This window comes from Palaemon carinicauda, chromosome 14 (assembly GCF_036898095.1).
Source record: "Palaemon carinicauda isolate YSFRI2023 chromosome 14, ASM3689809v2, whole genome shotgun sequence".
Lineage (NCBI taxonomy): Eukaryota > Metazoa > Arthropoda > Malacostraca > Decapoda > Palaemonidae > Palaemon > Palaemon carinicauda.
In genome coordinates this window covers 115,585,683-115,598,182 of record NC_090738.1, presented here as the reverse complement: position 1 = coordinate 115,598,182, position 12,500 = coordinate 115,585,683, and the positions used below count along the sequence as shown (strand labels likewise).

General features: G+C 42.8%; 1 protein-coding gene across 1 annotated transcript in view; it reads right to left on the bottom strand.

Moving 5' to 3' along the window:
- The window catches only part of LOC137653230 (locomotion-related protein Hikaru genki-like), a 384,986-nt gene that overhangs the window by 16,431 nt on the left and 356,055 nt on the right, over nucleotides 1-12,500 (bottom strand). The window lies entirely within an intron of this gene.

Here is a 12,500-nt window from a genome sequence, read left to right as displayed (position 1 = left end):
ATTAGCGTTAGAAACGCTCGGCACACATGTCTGCACTTATGCTAGGTTCACCTTTGGAAATGGAACAGTCTACGTGGGCAACTCAGTGCCCTCACTTAGTTTGTAGTACAGTATGTAACTACACACTCACCCTGGAATTAATCGTCCCAATTAAAACCACTGTTCCTCGCAGAGTTAAACAGTAGGGTTAACGACGCGACCCACTGCTACCACAGATCTCTTTAGTTCCTCTACTTGCTTCGCATAGTGGTGAAAGAACACTCTTGAAGACTTCCAGCCAGTGTATGAACGGAGATGTTCAAAATCCATACAATTAAAGAAATTTAAGGATGAGGCAACTTTCCTCGGATCGTGACCTGCGGGTGTACTGTCAGGATCCGCTCTGCGAATAAAATATGTGATTTTCGCTCTTAGTTGATTCAGAGATAAATTTGAGCCTGATGTTTCTCCCCTGAATAGTTGACCACCCTTGAAGTCTGAAGTTCTATGAAGATAGACCTTTAGGCATTCTACTGGACATAGAGATGCATCTTCTTTCAGAGGGCAGATTCTCCAGGGACCCCACCTGTTGGTGGGTAACTCATTCTTGGCGAGAAACGTAGGATTCGGAAACAGGTTCAATTCTCCCCCATCCAGGAACTGAACACGACCTCCCTCTCTCGAAAGGGCTACAATCTCACTAACCCTGGCCCCGGACGCGAGTGCAAATAGGAAAATAACTTTTTGGGTCAAATCCTTTAACGCACACTCCTCATTGCTTAACAGAGAAGCGAAATGAAGAACTTTGTCTAAAGACCATGGAATGGGCTTTGGAGGTGCTGAAGGTCTGAGCCTAGCGCAGGCTTTCAGAACTTTATTAAAGATCTCGTTAGTAAGGTCGACCTGGAAGGCATATAGAATGGGCCTTGTCAAAGCTGACTTACACGCCGAAATCGTGTTAGCTGCCAACCCTTGACCATGGAGGTGGATGAAGAAAGATAAGCAGAAGTCTGTCGAGATCTCCTGCGGATTCTTCGCCTTGACAAAGGCCACCCATTTTCTCCAATATGATTCATATTGTCTTCTAGTAGATTTGGACTTATATTCCTCTAGGAAGTCTATGCAGGCTTTTGAAATCCCGAAACGCTTTCTCACCGCTAGGGAGAGAAAATCATGAGCTGCAGGGTCCGGGTTTTCTGTAATGAAGCACAGACAGTCGATTTCTGGACTCGCTGGGTCAGAACTGGATCTGGTAGCTGTAGAAACTTCAACCGTAGTTCCAATGCCAGGGGGAACCACACGCTATTCGGCCACTTGTGGGCCACTATTGCTGCTACCCCCTTGAAGGATCTCAGTTTGTGGAGGACCCTCAACAGAAGGTTTTGAGGAGGGAACAGATAAATCCTGGACCATCTTTTCCAGTCGAGGGACATCGCGTCCACTGCTTCCGCTAAGGGGTCCTCGTACGGGGACACGTACAGGGGCAACTTCTTGTTGTCTTTCGTCGCAAAGAGGTCTATCTGCAGTTCTGGGACTTGACTCAGAATGAAGGAGAATGATCCTGCATCTAAGGACCATTCCGACTCTATCGGTGTGAACCTGGATAGAGCGTCCGCTGTCACATTGCGGACTCCTTGAAGGTGAACTGCCGACAGGTACCACTTCTTCTTTTCCGCCAATCGGAAGATGGCCAACATCACCTGGTTGAGAGGTGGTGACCTGGATCCTTGTCGATTCAAGCATCTCACAACTACCTCGCTGTCCATCACCAACCTTATGTGGATCGAGTGACGCGGGGAGACTTTCTTTAAGGTAAGGAGCACTGCCATAGCTTCTAGAAAGTTTATGTGAAAGGTCTTGAATACCTTGGACCAAGTCCCCTGGACTTCTTTCTGATGAGAGTGACCTCCCCATCCCTCCTTCGAGGCGTCTGAGTGAATTGTCACCGACGGGGGAGGTGGCTGAAGAAGAACCGACTTCTTTAGATGTCTGGCTTGAGACCAAGGCCCGAGAAGAGTACGTAGCCGAAGCGGAACTGGTCTTCTCAGATCTCTTTGCGCGTTTGATGCATAACTTCTCCAAACTCCGGTTGCATCCTTTAACTGTGCTCTTAGCACCGGGTCTGTCACCGAAGCAAACTGGAGAGAACCCAGTACTCTCTCCTGTTCGCGTCTTGATATCCTTTCGGAAACTAGAAGTCTCTTGACAGAACCCGCTATCTCCTTCCTTTTCTTCGCCGGGATGGAGAAACGGTGTGACATTAGGTCCCAGTGGATTCCCTGCCACTGGAACTTTTGAGATGGAGAAAGTCGAGACTTTTTTCTGTTGATCTTGAAGCCTAGATACTCTAGGAACTGGATCACTTGACTGGAAGCTTGCAAGCATTCTGTCTTGGATGCTGCCCACACCAGCCAGTCGTCCAGGTAGGCTACTACCTGAATTCCCTTTAGGCGTAATTGTTTGAGAGCTACGCTCGCAAGCATCGTGAAGATCCTTGGGGCTATATTTAGCCCGAATGGCATAGCTCTGAAGGCGTATAGTCTTCGTTGTAGCTTGAGCCCTAGGTAGGGGGAGAGTCGACGGTTGATTGGAACGTGCCAATAGGCGTCTGACAAGTCTATGGAGACGGTATATGCCCTCTTGGGCAGTGAGGTCCTTATGTGTTGCAGTGTTAGCATCTTGAACTTGCAGTTCACTATGAACTTGTTGAGTGGCGACAAGTCCAGAATGACTCTGAGTTTTTCCGAGTCTTTCTTGGGAATACAAAACAGCCTCCCTTGGAATTTGATGGACTTCACCCTTCGGATCACTTTTTTCTCCAACAGTTCTTGGATGTACTCCTCCAGAACGGGGGTGGAGTGTTGGAAAAACTGAGGGCACGGGGGTGGAGTGCTGTACCAGCTCCAGCCCAGTCCGTTCTTGAGTAGGCTGTGGGCCCAGGGATCGAAGGTCCACCGATCCCGAAAATTCTGAAGTCTCCCTCCTACCGGCATCATCTCACTTGGACTGCCGTCCTGAGGTCTTGCCTCCCTGACCGCGACCACCCCTGAATCCCCTTCCCTTTGAGGGGCGCCTAGACGAGCCTCTGGCTGCTCCTCTAGGCTTTGCTCGAAAGGAAGTTGACTGCTCTTCGAACGTTGGGTTGAATACCGTGGACACGGCCTGAGGTACCCACTGGAATGTGGTCGGGGTTTGTGCGACCATCTGGGGCACTGAAGGCAATGGCAATTGGAGTTGCTGTTGCTGTCTAAGTGGCTTGGCTGTCCGAGATGGAAGCCTAGTCCTCATAGTCTTCCTTTTTGGTTGAAGACCCTCATCCGGGGAAGACTTTCTTTTGATATCCAGGCCCCACTTCTGGAGAAGGTTTCTATTCTCCATGGCGGCCTATCAACAACTTCTTTGACCAGTTCGATAGGGAAAAGGTCATTGCCCCAAATGTTGGAGGAGATTAGCTTCCTTGGCTCGTGCCTCACCGTAGCCGAGGTGAACACGAACTCCCTACAAGCTCTCCTCGCCCTGACGAAGCTATAAAGATCCCTCGTCACTGTGGCCAGATGAGTCTTGGCCACTACCATGAACATTTCATGGACCTTGGGGTCACTTGCCATCGTCTCAAGAGTGGTCTGAAGAGACATTGAGGCAGCCAGTCTTTCTTTTGTCTCGAGCTCTCTCCGCAAAAGAAAGTCAGACAGCTTAGGGAGGTCCTCACTGAACTGACTTCCGGCAATATCAGCCTCCAACTTCCCGACTGAGAAGGTAAGTTGGACGTCCTTCCAGTCCTTGTGGTCCATAGGCAGGGCCAGCGACAAGGGTTTACACTCCTCCAGGGAGGGGCAAGGCTTGCCGGCCTCGACTGCTTTTAATACAGCCGCAAACCCTTTCTCTAAAAAGGGGAAGGCTCTAGCAGGAGAGGACACAAAGGAAGGGAGCTTCTTACTCAATGCAGCTACCTTTGAGTTCGTGAAGCCCCTCTCTTTCATCGAAGATGAAAGCAAAGCTTGAGCCTTAGCATGGTCCATCACTATGACCTCCTTCGGCTCTGTCTCCTCCTTTGAAGCTGGTTCCTTCCTCAACCGGACATAACAGTCCGGGTATGACCCCTTGCTGGGCCAGAATTCCACCTCCTCTAGGGGAACTGAACCCAACTTATCCGACATGACGATCTTTCCAGTCGTCATCGGCATGTGCTCAGCATACCTCCACGGGTTAGCATCTGAGCACAAGGGAAGGTCTTTCACATTGAGCCTTTTTTGGGGCCCATGTGATGCTGCAAGCCTCTGCATCTGCAGTTCCGTTGCAGCCGCCTTCTCCTGATTCTCCTTCTGCATTTGTTGGATCATTCCAACAATGGAGGAGAGGGCCTGTCCCAGCTCTACTGGGAGAGCGGACGATGTTGAGGGAATAGGCTCAGGGATCTGAACCGGAGTAGCCGACACCTCGTCGACCTCTTCCTCTACAATGTCTGGGGCTTGAACTTCATCCTGGGCTCCTGCCAGGAGGTCTTCCTCCAGACGCTCGGACACACCAGACATCCTGTCGTCCAACTGGATGTCTTGCAAAGCGACCGCAACTTCAGCATCCACCTGGATCTGAACTTGGGGGATCTCCTCTTAAGGCTGGGGAATCACTGCATCAGGTGATGCCCTAGGGAAAAGGTAAGCCCTCATCTTCTCACTTGGAAGATAAGGTCGAGAGGTGTTCTTCTGGAAGCCCCTTACCCAGGTACGAAGCTTCTCCCTTGCTATATCCCTTGATTCCGCCGTCCTAGGGGAATCAAAGGCCTCAGTAATCAGGTTGGTGCACACGGTACATACCTGAGGGTCCCAATACTGGAGATCACCCTTGGAGACAGCGCATGCTGCGTGCCTCCTACAAAACTCATGTCCGCAGAGGTTCTTACTGCGGATGTTGCAGAAAACACTTCCGCACTTCGGATGGTCCTCCTGTAAAGAGAAGAAATTTCCATGAGTATCAAGTGAACTACGTATCACTGGATATGCACAGTTTAGCATAACAAATCAGAAAGGAAAGACACACACTTGTGTTTCCTTCACAACCAATTGTTGCAGCCTTCCAGATAATAAAATCGTATGGTTAATCTGTCCTAGAGTACCCAATGAAAGTTTCCAGAGGAAACAGGTGTAGCTCACACCTAAGGTATGATTTTAAAATACCGGATAATAGACAGGAAAGAACTCACTTTCTTATCTGTAAGGCAACACCAAAGGGCTGTGCAAGACAACACAAAAGTGTTAGAACACACAGTGCTGTACCAAAACTATACTATAGTTTTCTTCCTACAGTATATGTTATACTGAAGAATACTGGTACAGTATAGAAGGTAATGTGCCGGCCGGCAAGTCCATAACTAGCTTTAAAGTATACTACTTAACAGCTATAAGGCAGCAGAACGCTGGTTCAAATGCATGTGCCGGCCGGCAACAGCCAATGTCGGCCGGCAATGACTGCCGGCCGGCAACTACACAAGGTAGTACCCGGCTGCCGGCCACTTCTCCTAGCGACCGGCAGACAAGGGCTTGACAATAGCCAGCCGGCAAAGGTAAACAACTGATGCCGGCCAGCAGCAAAAGAACCAGAGGACTACGACTGCCCGGCTGCCGGCCTCATAGGCCGGCAGCCGGGTCGGGTACAGCACTAGAAGAAAACAGAATGGATGCCGGGATAAGAGCGTAAACTACCTCCAAGCCCGGCAATCCGAAAGAGTGCATATAAGGAAGGGGAGAATCTAATTCAGGCTTCCTGACCAATGCCGTATGGCTCTATAGGCAGACATGGATGAGGGACCAAGGGAGGTCCGGGCAGCACTCAAAGCAGAAGACCCTTGCTGGCCGGCATACTCTGCTGGCCGGCATACTCTGTTGGCCGGCAAGAGACTAAGTCAATTCCACATCCTAACCTATCCTAGGTCCAGATGTAGAAAGACGTACAGTACTGTAATGGCTAGGCCATTACGGAAATAGAGGGGGAAGGGACAAAAGAGGGTCCTACCAACCTTGCTTTAGTGAAGAATCACCCGCAGCCAAGAAAACTCATCTTAGCCTAAGGGAGATCCAAGGAGGGAGGCCAGCAATACTTGCCAACTCCCACTGAACCAAAGCAAGGAAGGTGTTGCTACTACCAGGGAAAGGATCTTATCCTCCCACCGAGAACAGCAACAAGGACTAGTCTGTTAGATCACAAAAGAAGGAATCATCTCGTACAGAAACCTTCGGCAGTGACCTAAGGAGGCTAAGCCTCCTATGTCTGTGTCAGGCCAGCGAGGGAGACTCTACCCCAAGCCAGACAAACACAGACTCAGACTAAAAAACACTGATGTTCTGTCCCTCTCTGAAGCCAGACTTACTGGAACAGGGAGGTACAGTAACACCCCAGTATAGTTATATCGAAAGTTAATTCAGATAAACCACTAGAGTTAAGCCCAAGGCTTAAACAGAGGGAAAGGGATTGCATACCTTCTCCGAAGAAAAGAAAGCAACCGGGGAGTATGAGAAAGTATACTAAGGCTCCATAAGCAACTTAGCCTAGGCACCAAGAGAATCGATTACCTAAATCACCGAAACTCACTCGTATACTATCTTGGAAATAATCAACATAATCTTAAATGTATAAAAAAACAGCCTAAAGCTTCAATAAAATTTTAAAACACTCGGAAATCCAAAATCATGCAGGAAAGTACTAGGACCAAACGACTAGGCTACATGGCCTAGCGTAGGCCAGAGTTGGCGAATACTTCGCCAAAATAAATAATACTAAAAGCACGAGAAAGGAAATCCTATGTAACGCTAAATAGCTAAAATTTATTAAAGCCAAACAACCGGGAATGTCGCTCTGGCTAACTAATACTCATACCTAGCGAGCGACAGCGTCCATGACGCCTCCGGTAGGCAACTGCTCTTGTAACAAAGATTATTACTATTAATCACTTAAAATTTACCAAGAGCCTACATTTATACATAAAAGAAATGGTACTCAACTTATCAGAGGCAGACGAAGTTGGAGAAGCCATGAAAAGATGAATAAATCCAAGATTTGCGAGAAACACAGGAAAAAACACCGAGTTGTTAAGCTACGCAAAAAGGAATACAGATGGCGCCAGGATTGGCGCAATGCACGCTTACGAAACGGGAGAAGAGAGAGCCTTGGGAACGGCTCCCCTTTTTCTTTCTCGTTTTCTTTTTCTTGCCAATTGACCCCTTCGATGTGTTATCTCTGTTTGGGGTGCAGATTGCCATGTGGCGTGTCAAGAATACGTCCTCGGATATGTCGCGATATCCCTCTCATTAGGGATATTCGCTCCAGGAGTTAGAATTCTGGGTACCTTAAGGTAAATTATCTGGGAATATCGCCGTAGTTGTAATATACCCTAGGAAAATACCCGATAGGAACTTCCATCAGGACGACATGGCTTGAGCCCAAATATATATATATATATATATATATATATATATATATATATATATATATATATATATATATATATATATATATATATATATACATTTATATATGTAAATATCACCCAAAAATGGCATTCAATACCGAATTCCATCTTGGGAATATATATCCACTTGGAATTCATTTTATTGTAACAGCTCCTGGCCGGGTGGGGATTCGAACCACCACCTGTACGGCTGGAAACCATGCTGGCAGGGACCCTACCGACTGAGCTATCAAGAGAGACTAAAAGTTTATGACAAGTCCCCCTACATATTCCTGTCGAATTCAGGAATCTGCTCATAGACTTGAAATAAACCCATCTCCACCATGATAGCTGAATCGTGAGTTTGCAACACGTGGTTATTTTAATGAACATATATCACAAGCACATGTGATTTTAATTGATGTAAATATCGTGGGTGATATTTACATTAATTAAAATCACGTGTGCTTGTGATATATATATATATATATATATATATATATATATATATATATATATATATATATATATATATATATATATATATATATATATATATATTGTTTTTATTTTGGTATATGTTTGATACTATTAAATAGACATACATAATTCCGTTTACTACTATAATGATTATTAAAGTCCGCCAACATATAGTTTTTTGGTTATGAATCTGTAAATTCATCAATTGGCCCTGACGATTTAGTGGGACTTGAGATTTGTATCTCTTATTAAAAAAATATATTTTTTGTCTTTCGGATATGAGAAACCTCTCTCTTGTGTAAGTATAAGTGACCTTCACAGACATTAATCCTATCAGTACTAGATGACAATTAATAATGATTCTATAGACCAATGTACTGTAGAGAGCGCTACTGTATCATTGTTTGAATGAAAAAATGTTCTAATCACTTCTTGATGATTTTCTCATCTCTATGTCTATGTCTATGTCTGACGGTTTATCAAGTATCCCTGCTTTTGCTATTAAGCGTTCAGACGGGATTTCCAAATCATTTATATTATAGTTAAAAATTTAAAAGTCTATGTAATGTAAAGAGGGTTAATTGCATTTGTCTCAATGTTATAGCTGAGTGAAAATAAATGGGTTTTCAATAGTTTTTTGAACTGAAAGATATTTTCAGCACACTTAACTGATGCCGAAAGTTGATTATACAATCTAGGAGCGCAGTACTTAAAAGTTCTCGTACCAAGAGTGGTCGTTGCACGAGGCTCATCAAGTCTGAAATCATCACAGGAAAGGCGTGTATGAACACCAGGCCCTACTTCGTATCTTTTCAGGCAACCTTCAAGATACAATGGCTCTCCCGTGTTGATAGCTTGATATGTTAAGACGCAAAGTTTGAAAATAATCCTTGCTTTGACTGGTAACCAGTGTAATTTAATTAAGGTTGGAGTAATATGTTCTCGCGGGGATATACCAACAATTAGTCTAGCAGCTCTATTCAAAATCATTTGAAGTTTCTTAAGACGATAATTAGGTAAATTATAATACAACGAATGACAATAGTCTACTCTACTGACTACCAGACTATTAATTAGCAGCTTAGTGGCATCTTCGTTAAGATATTTTCTAATGGATGCGATATTCCTCAGATGATAATTTGCGGTCCTAACCACATTGTTAATATGTTCATCAAATGTCAAAGAACCATCAACTACTACCCCGAGATCTCTGACTTTATCAGTTAACAAAATAGTTTCCTTATTGATGGAGATGCTATTAACGTTATCAAACCTTCTTAAGTTATATTTAGTGCCAATTAGAATACATTCAGTTTTATTTTCATTTAGTTTCAGCTTTTTCTTTTGCATCCATTTCGAAACATCTTCCATAAGTCTATCAATAACAGCTTGATCTTCAATAATGTCATCCACTATTAAATAGAACTGGGTGTCATCAGCAAAAAATTTACATTGAACGCCATGTAATTTGAATATCCAAGACAACTCGATTGTATAAATAATAAAAAGAACCGGCCAAGTACGCTTCCTTGTGGAACACCAGTGGTGAGCTTTCTACTTTCAGAATATCTATCTTTAACCTTCACCTTGAAAGATCTATTCGATAAATAGTTATTAAACCATTTAAGAGCATCTCCATCGATCCCAATAGTAGTCATATCCTCTATTAACACTTCATGAACGACTGTATCGAAAGCAGCGCTAAGATCTAGGAGAATAAGCAAGCTACATTTACCGTCATCAGAGAAACCCAACAAATCATTTATTACGGCACAAAGAGCTTTTTCAGTAGAATGGAATTTCCGATAAGCCGACTGATCTTCAGGAATAGCTCCAATTACTTTCAAGTGCTGACTGAGTTTATCTAAAACGGAAGTCTCGATCATTTTTGACAAAAAAGACAAGTTAGAAATTGGTCTGTAAGATTTCAATTCTTGATGATCAAGGGATCCTTTAAGAAATGGTTTAATGATAGCAACTTTTTTGGAGGACGGGACTAAGTTCTTAGTAATACTCAAGTTGACTATTCGAAGCTGCAATTGCAATAACCTATCTATGTTTGGGGCGTCGATGACCTCATTTATTGGAAAAGGATCGTTACTGCAATAAGAGCGGCCAGAACTAATGAACATAGTTTTGTAAGCACCGAGTGAAACTGGCCTAAACTGCAAGAACTTTGAGAAAGGAAAATCAGGAAAGTAAGGATAGGGTCAAGAGACATCAGTTGTGAAGTTACAAAGTAAACAGGCAACCTTTGACTCAAAAAATTCAGCAAATTCATTTACCAATTCAAGCTCAGACCTCCCGTCTGGTAAAACATGCCTCTTAATTTTCCCTAAAAGTTCATCGAACACAGAATACAGCCTTTTGATATTGGACCTAACCTCAGGTACTTTTTCATTATAATATGTCTTCTTTACATTTCTTAATAATCTATTTACCTAATTCCTAGCTTCCACATATAACATTCGATTTCTATTTGTTTTATGCTTATGCCAACGTGACTCTGCCAACCTCCGTTTTTTCCTAGCTTCCCTAATTGCAGCATTGAACCATGGGGAGCTGTCTTTTATGACAATATCTTTTTCTACCACAGGGCACATTTTATCATATTCTTTGGAAAATACAGAAAAATACAAAGCAACAAGACAGAGCACACATTCACCCACAGAATAATTTCTGCTACTATCTAAGTCAGTACATCCACAGGGTTCATCATATTTTTCTTCAATAACAGTAACACCCACATCTATTAGTACAGTAGAGTCTAATAACCGTTTGTTCCTAAATGTTATTTTAGTCCTAAGCTTACTTGGTAATAAGACTGAAATATCAAACATAATAAGCTTGTGGTAAAAAGATAGAAAAATCTGGCTCCACTATCAAATTCATAATGTAATTATCACCCGTAAAACAAAACACAGCATCTAAAGTATGATCTGACCTAGAGGTAAATACATTCACCTTATTAACAAAATTCATATTGTTCATTATATCAATAAACTTCTTTACATTTGTATCTCTATAATCCTTTAACCACATATTAAAATCTCCACATATATAAACATTACATTTTTCATTTTCAAAACAATCCAAGAATACAGAAAAGTCTTCCAAAAACCTAGCCTTGCTTAGCTGAGGAGGACTATATACTACTAAAAATAAAAACTGTACATTATAGGCCTTAAACTCTAAGGCTAAGTACTCAAAACTCACAAATGCTCCAACAACCCTAATTCTAGCGTTTGTAAATGTTTTGGATAGAACAATGCCAACCCCACCTCCCTGACCAAAATTACGTGGTGTGTGAAAAAGTTTATGAGTGTCCGGCAATAGTTCATTAATTTTCAAATTATCAGTAGCACTTAGCCATGTTTCTGTTATAGCAAACGCATCTATTCCTTGTTCACAGATTAATTCTCTTAATTCAGTTGTCTTGTTGCGTACTGACTGCGCATTCAGTAAGGCACATTTTATTCTTCTATTACTGGAATCCATGATCAGTCTGTTGGGCAATTCGCTTCCTCTCGGCAACATTCGATGGACAATTCCAGTCAAAAACAGCATGTTCATTATCGGAGAGGCTCATTCGCGCACAATGATGACATTTCAAACTTTCAGACTGACAATGCCTTGTCTCATGATCAGTTCCGTTACAACGTCCACATATCCGAGATCCATTAGAAGCCTTGACTCTACATTTGGACTCAAAATGACCATACCCTTGACAGTAGTTACATATTATAACATGATAACTATCCCATACCTTATGTCGACCAAAGTTGATGAAAAGTATATCTCCATTTTCGTATATCCTGCGTCTAATGATAGGTGTACATTTAAAAGTATAATTATACGATTTACCATCTTTAGCTTCTCTAGTTGATACTAGTTTCATATCATCTGGACTTACATTAATACCTTGAAATATATTATTCTTCTTCAAAATCGCAGGCAGGACGTCATCCATCTGTTCTTGATTACTAACATTGGCAACAGTGATTTTAGGCGACATCTTCTGAAGTACAGTTGAACATAATTTATGGTCATCAGCTGTCTGGTCCAGAGTTCGTTTAGCATTTTCTCTTGTTTTCTTGTCTGGAAAGTCAACGACCAGTGAACCTTTTTTCGTAGGCTTTACATTACTAATTTTAATATTCCCAAGGACTTTTGTTAATACACCTTTCTTCTCTTCCATTGTGGTAGCTTCATTCTCATCTTCATCAGCAATCAAAATCAAGTTTCTCTCTTTTACCACGTCAGAATAACTTGGTTTCAAATCCTTTACAGGTAGCTCACCAGTAGCCCCAAGCCTAAGAAATTGATTTTCCGTCTTCAGTTCAATTATTTGTTTTTCTAATGAAGCAAACATATCTCTTGTCATTAATTATAACGTTTCCATTTTTCGGCCAAGCTCATTCAAGGTAACTGTCTCCGAAAAATTTGGCTCACATCTTCTACAGTAGAATTTAAGACCCTTACATCCAATAGAAATTGACTTCTCTACCTTTCTGTAGTCTTCCATAGATATTCCCTCACATTTCCGATGTACTTTCCTGTTACATGAAGAGCAGTCCAGTTGGTTATCATCGTTTTGACG